The sequence below is a fragment of the Sus scrofa genome, chromosome 1 (assembly GCF_000003025.6).
Source record: "Sus scrofa isolate TJ Tabasco breed Duroc chromosome 1, Sscrofa11.1, whole genome shotgun sequence".
Classification (NCBI taxonomy): Eukaryota; Metazoa; Chordata; class Mammalia; order Artiodactyla; family Suidae; genus Sus; species Sus scrofa.
The window spans coordinates 84977773-84995032 of record NC_010443.5 but is presented as its reverse complement, the minus strand read 5'-3'; positions in this window follow the sequence as shown (position 1 = coordinate 84995032).

The following is a 17260-nucleotide window of genomic DNA, read 5'->3' as shown; positions in this document are numbered from 1 at the left end:
GAAGAATTAAATACTATTAATTCTAAGTTCCTATTACACTTCAGGCTTTTGTGTAGATTAACTCATTTAATTTTTTTTCAAAATACCTTAAAATTTGTCATTTTAGGTCGAGGCGTGGGGGTCAAGTGTAGAAGTGGAAGATTGCAGAGGAGGGATTTGAATCCATGCTAACCTGACCCTGAAGTTCAAGGCTCATCTATGTGTCATGACACCGATCAAAGGGAGGCATGCAGGAATGAGCCAGGGATCGAGGAGAAGCAGGTAGTGGGAGTCTCAGATCAAGATCTGGCATTTGTGAGCTATGTGAATTTTAACATGCACTTTGTCCCTTTGTCCTTTTCAGTTAATTAATATAAAGGGCTTAAGATATATGAGTTGGTAAGTACCTTTAAATGGGCTAACACTGATTCTCATGGTCTTTTTCTTAATTAAAATGCAGCATCCACTAAAACCACTGTTTGCTGTTATTTACTAAGGCCACACCTATGTCTATTTCTGACCAAGAAATTCCACTTCACGTGATGTAAGTATATGTGTCCTGCAAAAGACATGCCCTGGAATAACAATGGTAATGTTTTCATCTTCATAATAACTACATACAAAAACATGAGTGAATCTCACAAACATAATGATGAACGAAAAGAAAAACACATGCAAATAGATGTCTGTATGACATATTGAATGATTTCATTTATTTGAAGTTCAAGAACAGGCAAAAATTAATCCTTGGAAACAAATCAGAATAACGGTAAGCTTTAATGGTTTCACAGATGGATTTCCACTAGGAATGGCCCCTGATGATGCTTTTGGGGTGTTGGAAAGCTTCTACATTTGTTATCATTGAATGTTAACTGCGTACATACATATTTAGAAACTTACCATGGTATACATTTAAGCTTTAAACATTTTACTCTGTGTACGTTATACTCCAACCTAAAATTCTTTCAAAAAAAAGTAAATAATGTTTTTAAATTAAATAGAAAAAATATCGTGTCTTATTTATCTCTTCCTATAATGCCTGTTTTAAAATAAAGTATTTTTAAATATTATTCTTGTTTGGCTACTTATTACTAACATATGAAATAGTGGAACATCAAAAGAATATGACTGGTGACTTCTTGGACTAGCGATTAAATCATTTCTAGCTCTTTTGCTATAATAGATGAATTCAGTTCACAACCATAATATTTTATGCTAGTTTACGTAAAAATAATACTATTTCATACCACATATGCAAGAACAAATTTGATTAAAATAACATGCAATTAGACTAATAGCTAAAAGCGTCTGTTTCTTTTTTTTTTCTTGTCTTTTTGCCTTTGTAAGGACACTCCTACGGCACATGGAGTTTTCCAGGCTAGGGGTCTAATTGGAGCTGTAGCCTCTGGCCTATGCCAGAGCCACAGTAATGTGGGATCTGAGCCTCGTCGTTGACCTACACCACAGCTGGTGGCAAGGCGTGATCTTTAACCCACTGAGCAAGGCCAGGGATCAAAACTGCAACCTCGTGGTTCCTAGTTGGATTTGTTAACCACTGAGCCACGATGGGAAATCTGCTTCTGATGTTTTTAAGTTGAGAAGACCAGTCAATACTTTGAAATCACTAATTAATGGAATTTTCTTATCTGAAGTTTTTGGCTCATTTTCCATTTAAATGAACACATATCATTTCTATGGCAACTAAGTACTTTTCCAATCTGAGAATGGATTCCATTCCTATTATTAAAAAGACATGATGGAAGAGGAACTCACAATTATTTACTTTTCTACAGTCCTGTATGTTGTATTATGAATTAAGTCATCTTTGATCAATATTTAAAGCTCTTGTGCCAGTATGTCAGGCAATATTTGGCATGGGTGCTATAGCAGGAACCCAAGATATCCATGTTGGAAAAAACGGGAATGTAAACCTCACTGACGTTCTGGATGATTTCACCGAGTATTGGCTACAGAGACAGTGGAAAACGAAGTATCTTCTTTCAGGTTCACTTCCATTTCCCTGTGGCTGCACGTTTCCATAAATGAGTTACAGATATCATACTATAGGGAAGATCTGTCTGTCATTTAATCGCTAAGATATTTACAGTAATTTCTAAGGTAATTTTTTTTTTGTCTGCACCCCCAGCATGTGGAACTTCTCCACCAGAAATCAAACTTGAACCACTGCAGTAACACGAGCCACTGAGCTGACAACACTGAATCCTTAACCCACTGCATCACAAGGAGACTCCAAATTCTAAGTTAATTTGGCCATGAAATCATGAGTTGTTTTTTTTTTTTTCTTTTTCTTGTCTCTTTTTTTAAGCCTGCACCCATGGCATATGGAGGTTCCCAGGCTAGAGGTCTAATCAGAGCTGTAGCTGCTGGCCTATCCCACAACCACAGCAATGCCAGATCCGAGCTGCATCTGCGACCTACACCACAGCTCATGGCAACACCAAATCCTTAATCCACTGAGTAAGGCCAAGGATCAAACCCACAACCTCATGGTTTCTAGTCAGATTCTTTTCCACTGTGCCATGATGGGAACTCGTCACCATGAAAATTTTTATGAAATGAAATATTTAGATAAAGTAGAAAACAGTTTAAAAGACTCATTCTTTGCTTATATTGAAAATGGTTCTTTATTATTGTTTTTGGTTTTTCTACCTTCACAAAGTTTGTTTCTGTTACACATCAGTTTTGTATGCTAATTCATAAAGTAGGTAAATATAAACTAAATTTAAATTTCAAAGAAAATTGTGGGTTTTAAGCATATTTTAGTGGTGGAATTTTTTTTAAAGAGATCATGACTGAAGTCACAAAATGCATAAAAATAAAGTGTAATTGCCTTTTTCAATATGAGGGTGGAATCTACCATCTAACCTACCACTCCCCGACACTCCACTATTGACCAGGCTGATATTCTTTTACGGAAATGTAGATTTCCAAGTACAAGGCCAAGAAAGCAATGATGTGATTCACTCTCTTCAGTTTTAGTTTAAGGAGTGGACATGTTGAGAGTGTCCTACAATATTAAGGTAGCAGAGGAGGCTGATGGTGGTGTGGGGAGAATTCAAGAGCCCTACCTCTAATGCCATTGCTCACTGCGTTATATTCATCTTCCTGACACATCATTTTAAGTAAAGCACCCTATGTAAAACAAGATGCAGAGCAAATTCTTTTTTGTAGAAGAAGGAATTATTTGTTTCAATATCTATTTTTACATTCTCTTAAAGCAATTAAATAGTAGTAGTTTTTCTTAAAGATGACTTCAAAGTGTTCACCTTACAACCGCTTCAGTCCTTGTTATTTCTAGAAGTTATTTTTTATTTCATAAAGCCCATGCATCAGAGGGAGGGGTTATATTTAAACAAAAAGAAAAAAATCATCTTCTACTCAGTTCAATAGTATCATATGAATAAGTAGGATATGTCAAAAATGATGGCTTAAAGCTCTCATAGCTCTTTATTCTACCCAGCAGGAATTGCAAATAATTTTGGTTTAATCACCACCGCATTTAATAAGACAAGTAATTGGATAGATTTATTTCCCCATCCTGAAGTGATTCTTTTCTGTACTCCTTCTGAAGTCTTGGCTTGTGTCACACTAGAATAACGGACCTGAATCTGTATACAATAAAGAAAAAGCAAGTAAGACTAAGCATAATTATATACATTGAATTTATATAATGAGAGTTAGTATTAAGAGGGACAAATATATATAACAATATAATATTTATATTGCTTTATAAAGATTTCCCTCTGATGCCTGAAAGATCTTAAATATCACCAGTTCTCTCCCATCTCCACCATTCTCATCCACCTCCAGTTCCAAATGGAAAACAGTCATGGAGAATCAGGACCCTAGGGAAAGGAGATGGGGGAAAAAGCCTGAAATTACTCTGGGAAGAAAACAAAAGAGAAAGAGAGACTATCCAGATCATTTGCAACTAGGTGGGGAAAATAATTACAGTGTAGCATTACTCAGGACTGTCTTAATAAACTAGTAATAGATTGACCTGTTCTGCACTAACATATTCTCCTTAGATTTTAAAATAACCACACCCAAGTGAAGGCAGTGCTTCCACTTTTAAGTGCGTTAATGTTGAATTGAATGTTGGGGGATGAATACTTATCATTTGAAATATTATAGTAGGCAATTAACACACCCAAAGGAGTTTAACCCAACCATTCATTAAAAGATTAATATTCTAACAGCATCTTGCCTCATTTAGCAGAAAATTTTCTGTTTGGTGGAAGCAGATATTAAGTTGCCCCCAAGAACCATTTCATTATTTTGACACAGTATTTGCTCTTTCCCTTTGACAGTTTGTCTTTTTATAAACTTGTTCTTTCATGGCATTTCTCTTATCATTTGAATTGTGGACTTTATTCCTCACCAGTAACAAACTCTCCATCACTTTGGATGTCACCATCTCTTGATGTTAAATAACTACTGGTCTTGGGTTTTCCGAGCACATGACTTCATTGAAACAACACTGTATAACATTGTTTTGTTTTGTTTTGTTTTCCCCACTAATCATGTTATGCAAGTTTATGGTGTTCAGGGCAAATTATTGTTAAGGGAATAAACGGAGTGATGTGATTTACTACACTCTTTAGAGCAATGAAACTCTTTCCACTTTATTAACAAAATCCCAATGCATCTGGACTGGATTGATTTGTTTTGCAAATCAAAGACGAGGGAATTAAAATCTTGGTAAGGGTAGTGAACAAGTGACTGTTAGCTCAAGTATAGAGAAATAGCAATTTTTCTAAAAAAACAAATATGAAGTCAGGAGCTAGAAGATAAAATTCTACAAATCAATATGTAATGCTTAAAATTTCAATCTATAACTACAGCAAATTATAAAAATTTGTGCAGCTGATTAAATTATGTCATATTAACAACTTAATATAATAAAATGACAGTTATAAACCTAACATCATTCTTAACATGCAAAATGATTGAATTGCATTTTTTTAAAGGTTGGCTAGGAACAATTCATAAAGAAAACAAGATCCACTAAAAGGCCAGAGAAAAAAGTTGTTTCAAAGATTTAATTCCATTACAAATATATAATTAATGCATTTTTAGTATTTTCTAATGCAAGATAAGATTTCTGAAAGTTACCTATAAGTTTACTGTCTATTTAAAAATTTTTCATTAAAGTATAGTTGATTTACTATGTTGTGTCAATTTCCATTGTATAGCAAAGTGACCCAGCCATATACCTATACCATTTTTCTCATATGTTTACTTTGGATTTCAGTATTTATAGCATTAAAAATATCAGATGAAATATGACATTATCATTTATTGTAGCATACCAAATACTAAACATTAGATTATTTGAAAATATTCCTATTTATAGCTTTCTCAGTTCTATAAAGAGTTATCTCCCACTATCAAGACATATTCTTAGAGATGCAAAAAACAAACTTTATATTTGGGAATCTTAGTCTAGAATCTCGACTCTAAAAGGACTTTTACCTGTATTCTACAGCATTGACTATTATCTTGTCTCCGTATTGAGACAAGCATTACCATTCATTAATTTACTTAAGAATATTTTTAAAGAATATATTACGTGCAATATATGCAAGGAACACAAAGGTAAATAAAGCAGCATTTTGACTCAATACTGAAAGAGCTGAGTCATGAGAATAATAATTCTGATAAAGGGTAGAAGATAATTGCCATGAGGGCCACAAATAGAGAGCTCTCTGAATGGTGGGGATTGTTTCTGGCTCAGAGTTTGAGAGGATATTGCAGTAGAGGAGGTGAGGTTTGAAGAAAACATTAATGAAGACATTCCTGGAACTTTTTTTTTTTTTGCTTTTTTTGCCTTTTCTAGGGCCACACCAGTGGCATATGGAGATTCCCTGGCTACGGGTAAAATCAGAGCTGTAGTCGCTGGCCTAGGCCAGATCCACAGCAACGCCAGATCTGAGCTGCATCTGCAACCTACACCACAGCTCAGGGCAATGCCGGATCCCTAACCCACTGAGCATGGCCAGGGATCAAACCCTCAACCTCATGGTTCCTAGTCAGATTCATTAACCACTGAGCCACGAAGGGAACTCGAATGCTCAGCACATTTAAAATGGAGAAAGTTCATGAGCAATGTTACCTGGACAAGACTTGGGAATGTTTAGGAAAGAACACAAAACAGAAACAGACTCAATGATTTTGAAACTAAACATACAGTTAAAAAAGGGGAAATATGGTGAGGAGGGATAAATTAGGAGGTCGGAATTAACATATACACACTATTATATATGCAATAGATAGGTAACAAAGACTTACCATATAGCACAGGGAAATCTACTCAATACTGTATAATACCTACTTGGAAAAATAATCTGAAAAAGAATAGATGTGTGTGTGTGTGTATAACTGATTCACTGTGCTGTATGCCTGAAACTAACACAACATTTTAAGTCAACTATACTCTAATAAAATAAAATAAAATAAAATATATAGTGTTTTGGAATTGTTAATAGTAGATGATATATTAAAACTGGATTGTGGATGTCCCAAGGTAGCCTATGGAGAATGAACTTTTATTTTTTTAGGTGGTAGGGAATTATTAAAAGTTGGAAAAGAGGTAGGATGATCAGAGCAGTGCTTTAAATAGAAGACTCTGGTTGCTGACATCACACATGAAAAAAAAAATGTCAACACTCTGATTTGAACACTCCAATGGCCTCCCACCTCCTCCCACCCTCCTTTTCCCTCAACCCTGCTGGCATCCACACTAATCCATCAACACATCTGCCACACTTCTAGCTTCAAAACTCCTGCTTTGGCTATTCCCTCAGTCTGAAATCTTCCACTTGCAGTCACATGACTTACTGTACCTATTTGTAAATTTTTGCTCTAGTGCCTTCTCAATGAGCTACCACTTTCTTAAAATTATTACACTCTTCCTTGCAGGGATCTCTGCCCTTGGTATCTATACTACAGAAGACTCCATATATCACAAGCCTATGCAAAATAAATATATTGGATGCCTATGATCTCAGGCACTCAGGATCTGGCACTAGGGCTGGTACATGAGCCATAATTCCATAGTGTCGGGTGACTGGCACCATTCAGGCTAGTAACTGTGTCTTAATGAGCTGAAAGTTCATGGGTTATGTCACAGAAAACTTCAGATACACATACTGCTTCAGAGGGGGAAGATTTCAGCAGAGGTCTCAATAAATGACAAGACATATTAATCAACTTGTCAGGCTTCCTTTTAAAAAATGTTATTGCTGTTTGTTGAATAAAGAAACAAGCACCCATTTTCTCATTTTGTGTTCTAATTTGTTGTTTCAGAGGTCCTTATAAATTAGTATAATTTTACAAGTGGCAGCTGAGAAAGAAACAGTCTGAAATATTAAAAAATTCACATTACTCTAAATTTTTACATATGCATTCATACATATTTATTTATGTACATATATATATATAATCTAGACAATATATGTGAAGTATGACACTTATGCATGGGTAGAGACATTGCTTTAAGAGTTTATGAAAATCAAAGTAAAGTTACAGGAAGTTATATCATGCAATCAAAATATAAGATTTTCTGCTTACCAATAATTTATCGTACCTGACCCCATTACCAAGATCGAACATGACATCTAAATGCATTTGTTTATTTAAAATTTAAATATTGCTTTAGAATTTCATTGATGATAAAGATGATGTGGTATATATATACAGTAGAATATTACTCAGCCATTAAAAAGAATGAAATAATGCCATTTGTAGCATGGATGGAGCTAGATATCAACATAGCAAGTGAATTAAATCAAAGACAAATATCATATTATATCACATATGTAGAATATAAAGAAATGATACAAATTAACTTATTCACAAAATAGAAATATACTTACCAAAGGGTATGAGGGGAGTGATAAATTGGAAATTTGGAATTAACATATATATATATATACTACTTTGTATAAAATGCATAAACAGCAAGGGAAGAGCACAGGGAACTATATTCAATATATTGTAATGACCTATAATTTAAAAGAATATGAAAAAGAATATCACTTTGAAGTATATCTGAAGGGTTGTAAATCAACTATATTTCAATTCTTAAAAAATAATTATATTGACCAGTCTAGTTGCTTCTTTTTCAACAGACAAAATTTTCTACAAACTGAAACTCATCAAAGAAGGATCAAAAAATGTCAAAGACTTGGTAATGGTTACCCAACTAGGCATTACTATCAAAAGAACATGAATTATATAGGTATCTTGAGTTTTAGCAACTTAGTGATTTTTTTGCAATGAGGGAAATAAAAATAAATTTTATGGAATAAATGCATAATAAATTATGAACTGTATGTTTTTTAAGATTAATCATCTAAACATCAGTACCTCATCAAAAAAAAAAAACCCTGCAAACAAGTGCAATAAAAATCAAATTTGGTAGTTTTTAATATTTTCCTTAATCATATAAAAATAATTTCTTACACACTTAACAATTTTTCTTATGAAAATATTTGACCAAGACATGAAGATAGAATATAATTCACGTAATAGTTGGTGTACGTGAATTTTAAGAATTTATGTATAAATTATGTAAGCTTCCACTTCTACCCTTGCACTGGCCCTGCCAAGGAGAGAGACTGGATTGTATACTTCCTAAAGAATTATATTTCTTTTCTAAAAATCTTGAAGGATATGGGGTCTTGAGAAGGAGTCATATATCTACAAATCCACTGAAGCAATGTGTTACCTCTCTCTGTGTTTCCTTTGAAAGAAAGATAAGTCACAGGACTCCACTAGGATCTGAGCTTTAAAATCAGCAAATATCACCACCACAGGTAAGCAAATCTAAAACTAAGCATTCACTGGGGAGAAGTGAACTAATATTTATAGAAGCACCAAGTACAATTCAGCTCTGAATTATTATGTGATAGAAAGAATTCTGTATGTGATACACATGCTATCTCATAATCTAAAATCAAGTGAAGGTGACTATGCCCATTTTAAAAAGAGGCAACCCAGGCTTAGTGATAGTAAGTAATTTTCCTGGGGCACTAATTATCTCACATGAGGCTTGTTATTCCTTCGTTCCTTTTCTTCCTTTTCTTTCTAGTCCAGACTGTGGTGACCCAACCATGTAAATGATTCAATCCCCAAAGATTTCTCTTCTCCAAATCTGACTGTGCTGAAATGATGAGACATAATGTCACTGACTCCCACTTCCGTTTTGTTCTTCCAAAAGACCACTTTCTTTTCATACTGGAAGGACTTAAGTGTGAATCATTATGAAGAGGTAAAGAGGTGAGAGCAAAGTGAAACTACATAAATTTGTGAAGATTTTTACCCTTTTTGCAATCGTAGTTGGTTTAGAGTTTTTGATATCCTATCAGGCATGTCATATTAAGCATCTGCACTTCTTTTTTTCTTTGAAGATGATCAACATCTTTGCCTTCTCTCACACTGGTTCTATAAACTTCAGTCACTGCCTATAGGAAGAGACCACTTGGTCTTTTCTTGTACTTGTGCTGGACTTTCTGCCTAGCATGAAAATTTCATCAGAAGAGAACATGTGAGAATCAATTTTGGCCATAGAATCAGTGTTCTTGTCATCTCAGTTGTGAGGACTGCATCTTGGTAAACCTGGTGACTCTGAGTTCCCTGGGGCCCTGTCTTATCTGGAAACAAGCCTTCCAGGCATCCCTTCACAGTCATAAAGGAAATTGGCAATTGGGCTGAGACTCTCAGACGCTAAAGCCATTCTCTTTCTTCTTCTAGAGCACCTCCTGCAACGTTGGGATCTTTGGCCTGGGTGAGTGACTCTGCTGGTGACAGAGTTGCCTGCAGCTGTTTCAGTTCTTGGGTGTATGGCAGGACACATGGTGACACAGAGGAGATCCCACCCAGCTGCTGTCATCTGGCAGAGATCTTGAATGAGCGTCACCCACAAATGTTCTTAGGAGTCAGAATCCACTTCCTAAGCTCTTGGAAAGCATAAAGGCCCAATGGAGAGGCAGAAACTTGGGAATAACAAGTCTTTTCTTTTTTTCTGTCTTTTTAGGGCCACACCCATGGCATATGGAGGTTCCCAGGCTAGGGGTCGAATCAACACTGGATCCTTAACCGACTGAGAGAGGCCAGGGGTCAAACCCGCGTCCTCATGGATGCTATTCAGATTTGTTTCTGCTGAGCCGCAAAGGGAACTCCAACAAGTCTTTTTGAGTATCCTAGATTTCCTCCAGACACCTGAGGGCTGTTTTATGTGAAAAGAAAGGGTAGAGAGACCCACAGGGACAATTCACTGTCCAAGGAGCCAACCCACAAAGGTATGATCCTGTCTTTTTACCTTCTACTTGGGCTCAGCCATGGACTTTAGAAATACTCAAGTAATATTTCCCATGAGCCTGCTGTAATTTTTGAGGTTTCTCTATATCTATGATTTAAATGTTATCTTGAAAATCCAGTGTTTAAAATTTAGTAGAAAGATGTGAGGTCACAAAACTAGCAAATGGTAGGTCCAAGATTTATATCCAGTTCTTCCTGGTCAAAGATGTCTTGAATTACCATGAAGTTTTCAAAGATTAATTGGCATTAAAGATTCAACTTTGGTGGACATGACCAAGAAGGAGAGGGGGGAAAGGCAAATTAATAGTTGAGGTATCCCAGAGCCATGAAAACTTTGGTGATATCTTTGACATTTTCCTCTACTTCACTGTTTCACAACCCAGTCAATTATTCTTTCCTATGAAGTTTACCCAATTCCAAATCATGTTTTCAGAGAAGATCATTGCCTTAGGCCCTATAGCAGGGAACAGTTACTTCATCAGATCCAAGGAAGATGGAGGCAACAGCTGACCTTCATAGGTCAGGGAGCCAAGCCTTTGCTCAAACCATGCTGACCCCTCTATCAGCTAGCTAAGGCTTAATGATGTTTGATAATTAACAACCATGAAGTCTTAGTACCATTCATCCATAAACAAAGTTTCTTTTCTAACTCATGTCTTTTTTGGATCAACTTCAGATCTGTTCTTTATTCTTTTCACTCTGTGGTCCAGGCTAAATGACCTAAACCAATCTGTACATGGTGGTCTTCAAACAGAGGGAAAACAGAGCCTACTCTTCAAACTTCAGCCCCAAAATGGCACCTACAAATTCTTATTAAATTTTATTGGTTAGAGTTTGTCCCATGAGCAAACCAGAACCAAAGAGGCAGGAAGTGTAATTGTCCAGCAGGGACCAGCCCTACAGGAAGAGGTCCAAGATTGAGCAGCAGCAAATATTTCCCAAAACTCATTCTACTAGAATTTTTGAAGTTATGGCCTGCCTGGGTCTTTATGGATATTCTAAGATGGTTCTGGTTTACCAAGAATCTATTTTCCCAAGAGACTGAAAGGAATGATTTTAAGAGGTGAGAAGTCTCCATGAGAAAGTTGGTTCAGTAGCAGAACATCTGGAACAAAGCAGCATAATTGTTCAAATATAAACACACTTAATTCAGATTGCTAGTTGTAAATCACATCTCATCATGTTTCTATTGGAGTAAGATGGTGCCTGCCATCTTTATCATAGAGTCACTATTGAGCTGATATTCAGTTAAAAGTAGAGGAAGTCAAATATGTCAATGTGCTTATATGTGTATATATATATATGCATATATATGTACATATATTATGTATATATATATACAACTCTAAAATATACATATAATATATGTGATATATATTATGTGTGTGTGTGTGTGTATACAGATATATAAAACTCTAAAGACAAAATTTCACACTATGTGATCATTGGCAAGTTACTAATATTGCAAAATTTTCTTCTGTAGAATGGGAATTTTTTTAAAGGAAGGAACCTCTTCATGTAAAATTTTTAAGAAATAGAATGTCCATAAAATAGTCTTCCATTTGGTGCCAGAACAAGAGCATGTAGTTGCTATTCTGAGCTCAATGGTGTCAGAGGATGGCAGGTTGGATTCATGGCCCAGAGTGGCTCCAGGAATAGCCCTATTTCCCCCTCCTGAGTCACCCCAATGCTCACACACTTTCTAGGTTTTAGGATAGCTGAATTGTGGTCAACTGAGCATCACATAAATGGGGCTGTGCCAGTAAAGGAGGATTGCAGAGGATGTATGACTGACATAGCAGATGGGATTTGCTCTTGAGTCTGTGAAATATACCCTAGGTACTCCAAAAATAAAAAGGGGTGGGGAAAGTACACAATTTCTAAAAAGAATCTGGACACCCAAATACTTCTCCAATGGCAGCTTCAGTAACAGAAATTTTTATGTTCCCAAAAACTTGAAATCTCTGAAGTTACTGAAACATTGTACTCTATCAAAATGTTCAAGAGAAACACAGTTTACACTCATTTTTTTCTCTATTGGATAAAGATGGTGCCTGCCATCTTTACCATCGAGGCTCTCTTGTGCTTGTGTTCACTTGAACGGAGATGAAGTCTTGATGCCAAAGACAACTTGATCCCCACTGTCCATGAAGCAGCCATCAATCACCTCCTATGAGAACAAAGAACAGATTGTTTTAAAATCTCATTCTTCATTCCTAAACTGTTACCTTCGCAAGTGTTTGGCCTGGATCTCTTGTCTAGAGACCTGGAGGTCAGGCTACTTTGATAACAAGAAGAACAGGTCCTGAGAGGCAGGCCTTCAAAGTCCCAATCAGTCCACCTCATCTATCAGCCCCTATAGGAACCTCAGTTTTGAATTTGGAGGTTATATCCCTTGAAGATACTCCCTATGAACCAATTCTGATATTGAAATCAGCCTGGCTTAGTTCTTCAGTCTACTCTGGCCTCCTTCCCACTGTTAGCTGGCTAGCAGGGTTTCTTAGATCCTTAAAAGAACTCCTGCTTGGAAAGCCCTCAGCTCTCCTCTCCTGAATCTTGGCTGTCAAAGCATCCAGCCCATTCTAAGATTAACCCTTTGAATGGTAGCAGCCCCTGGAATGTACCTGCTGAGATTACAAAATAACTTGTCTGTTATCACTAAGAATTTCTAATTCTATCCTGTCCTGCTTTTAGGATTATATATATATAATATATATATATATATATATACACATACACACACACATATATATAATTCTATATAGAATTATAAATATAAATATATATAGTAGAAATAGCAGTAAATATAGATCATTGTGTATATATATATATATATATACACACATATATATTATGTGTATATATATACACAACTCTAAAACACTACATATATATAAACAAATCTAAAGAGACAAGTTTTTAGCATAAAAACAAGGATATTTAGATATATAGGGTGAATAGAGTAAACATGAAAAGCCATTTTACTGGCAACACCTCTCAGGTGCCACATCCATGTGGATACATAGACTGTGCACGGTTAATGATTACAATGATTTTATCTTACTGGAGTGGGGGTGTGGAGTCTGAATTACTTGTGAATGTAAAGCACATGTCACCAGAGGGCCTCAGGCTCTAGAAAAGGCGCAGTCACCGAGAGGCGTTATGTGTAAGATGGTCATTAGTACTTGCTGAAGTAGAAACAGAGCACATTAAGATTAATTTCAAGACCAGTTTTCAATTTCAATGCAGTGATATATACACACACATATCCTTTACAATATGGACTGTGCCATCATATTTATTTTCATTCATTTAAAATTATTTAAATTTAACAGTGTAGCTTGATTTAATTAAAATATGTAAATCAAGAACTTCTGCTGATATTAATTCCCTCTTACAATGCCACGAAAGTTTAATTTATTAAAACAATAAATCCCTAAACCTAAACAGTCATTTTTGTTCCATTAATTAAGTGCTTCATAAGTAAGAAGCTGCTCTGGGTTGAAGTCAGTGAAATAAATCACTTAGATAAAACATCCATAGGAGTAGAAAATGGATTCAAGGCTGACGTAATTATATTTGGAGTTTATTACAGGTCTAATGCCTGTATTTAAAGTTATGGAATTTCATTTGGAATTAAATGTTAGATATAAACATTTGACTGGTCACATGTGCTATTCATCTGAGCCTTGAAAATGGCCTTTCTCTTAAAAGCAATAAAAGTAGCCATTTTTTAGAAAATATGTAACAAGTGCCTACCACATGTGTTGTGGTATATTAAGAAATAGAAGTATACAGATGTGATAAATTCATTTGAGTAATTAAAAAAAAGAAATAGAAATAATCATAGTCTACTTAAAGGGATAGGAAATAATTTTAAAAAGATTCTTGGAGTTCCTGCTGTGGCTCAACAGGATCAGCAGAATTTCTGCTGTGCTAGGGCACGGATTTGATCCCTGGCCCAGCATAGCGGGTTAAAGGATCTAGTGTTGCCACAGCTACAGCCTAGGCCACAGCTTTGGGACTCAGATCTGAAGATCCGTCCCCTTGGCCAGGAAATCCATATGTTGTGGAGTGGCCAAAAAAAAAATATTCTGAGTGATTTTGTAAAACATGTTTATCCATGATTAAAAGTGTTTTCCTTCTGCCATAATCAAAAGGAAAAAGAAGTCTATCAAATATATCAATGATACCATGATTTTCTTGTTAGTCCGGGGTCTTATATGATAAATAATATAGATTTATAACTACTAACATAAGAAAGAATTAATAAGACTCAGAAATGAAAAAGGAAGGCAGGAAAAAACTAAAATCTTGTCTGCAGTGAACATTCTATGGCACATTTTCCTTAACATATTTTTGCTTCTTCCATACAAATATTTTTAAATTACATCATCGTACATGTGCATATTTCCATAATTCATCTTTTTATTAGTATTCAGAAGCTGTTTATAAATTAATTCTTAACAATAAAGCATTCTTGGGAGTTCCCATTGTGGCTTAGCAGTAATGAACCCAACAAAAACCTATGAGGATGTGGGTTCAGTTCCTAGCTTTGCTCAGTGGGTTAAGGATCTAAGGTTGCAGTGAGATGTGGCGTAGGTCACAGACACCTTGCTGTGGCTGTAGTATAGTAGTGTAGGCCAGCAACTGCAGCTCCAATGATTCAACCCCTAGCCAGGAAACTTCCATATTCAGTAGGTGTGGCCCTAAAAAACCTAAATAAATAAATAAATAAATAGCCTTGTCAAATTTGCTTCTACATTTATTTTTTAAATGTTGGTGAGATTGCTCTTTACATCACTCAATATGTCCTATAAGTCACAAAATTTAAATGTTTATTAGAATTTATTACTTGAAAACTATCTCTTGAAAATCATGAAGCCCTTAATTTTGTTAATTATGTCTCTTACTCTTTTTGCCTTAAATTCAAGGCACTTGGGTCAATCTGAAGCTCAATCACAAAAACTATCTTCCACTGAGATTTAGCCTACTTTTCTTCTTTTCTCCATTTTCATTGCTCTCTCTTCATCTCCTTTTTTACTGACCTAAGATATGCCTTTCATTAAAGCTCTCACTCTTAAATCTTTTTTGAAATAAAATTATACAAATAAACTAAACAAGAATAGATTTTTAATGGAAAATAAACTAGAATTTAGCAAGAGTATACAATAGTTACATTCAAATTTAATTTAATAGTAGAAAAAAAAAAGAAGAGAAAAAGACTGAAAACAAAATGGCCAATCCTCTTTCCAAGAGTAAAAACATGAAAACTGTAATTTATCGTGGTTGGTGAAATGCCTTTTTAGGCCTTACTTCTTTTGTGAGGTATCTGCCAATATTCAAACTAGCCAGATTCTCTGAAGTGTCACATACTATGAGGATTTTAACTTCACTTGAGATATGGCATATGAAAATATTTGATTTATATAGTGCTTTTTCCTATACTATTCAAAACCAAAATCATATTGGGAGATGAAATCTCCAAGTCATCTTGTTAGAGATTCAGAGAGTAAAGCACTTCACAAAGCAAATTCTGACAGAAGAAATTGGCATCAAAAGAACCAAGTGTCAAATAACTGTCTATGTTTTTCAAAGACAGAGCAATAGGGTTTGTGTGCCTGAAGACAAGTCACTTCCTGTCTCTAAGCCTCCATGACTCCCCATTACCAATACTAGAACAACAACAAATTCTTTTCTTCTTATATAGCAAGGTCTATAATCTGACCTGGTCTGAATTCTAGACTTCCTATCTACTCTCCTGATATCCCTATCAGCCTTTACATGGACTTCTGGGCTCTAGAAACAGCACACGATATTTCACTGGTCACACTGTATGCCTCATTATCAGCATACTTTGTTATGAAAGCTTCATTTTTCGTGGAATGCTCTTCCACACTCCCTCTACATTTGGCGACCCGTGGCCACTCTTTGGATCAGTGGGCATCTGAATCTTTTCAAGTTGCTCAGCCTTCCTCTCTTTGCAGAAGAGAAAGACATTAGATACTTTCTCTTCTCTGTCTTTGCAGCATGAAAATGGTCACTTATCATAATCTCTACCTTTTAATTTTTTTTCAGTCTTTAAAAATTTTTTTATTACTGCTGATTTACAATGTTCTGACAAATTCTGCGGTACAGCAAAGTGACCCAGTTATACTTACGTATATATACATTCTTTTTCTCATACTATCTTCCATCATGTTCCATCACAAGTGATTGGATAGATTTTTCATGTGCTACACAGCAGTACCTCTTTGCTTATCCATTCCAAGTGCAATAGATGACATATAATAACCCCAAACTACCTGTCCATCCCACTCCCTCATCTTCCCCCTTGGCAATCACAAGTCTGTTCTCTATGGCCATGAGTTTGTTTCAATTCTACAGATAGCTTCATTTATGCCATATTTTAGATTACACATATAAGTGATATCATGGTATTTGTCTTTCTCTTTCTGACTTACTTCACTTGGTATGAGAGTCTCTAGTTCCATCCATGTTGCTGCAAATGGCATAATTTTGTTCTTTTTTATGGCTGAGTATTATTCCATTGTATATATGTACCACATCTTCTTAATCCATTCATCTGTCAATGGACATTTAGGTTGTTTCCATGTCTTGATTTTTGTGAATAGTGATGCAAGGAACATAGGGGTGCATGTATTTTTTGAATGAAAGTTTTGTCCAGATATATGTCCAGGAGTGGGATTGCTGGATTATATGGTAGTTCTATATTTAGTATTCTGAGGTACCACCAAACTGTTTTCCATACTGGTTGTGCCAGTTCACATTCCCACCAACAGTGTAGGAGGCATTTCTTTTCTGCACATCCTTTCCAGCATTTATTTGTAGACTTATTAATGATGGCCATTCTGACCTGTGTGAAGCAGTACCTCACTGTAGTTTTGGTTTGCATTTCTCTAATAATTCATGATGT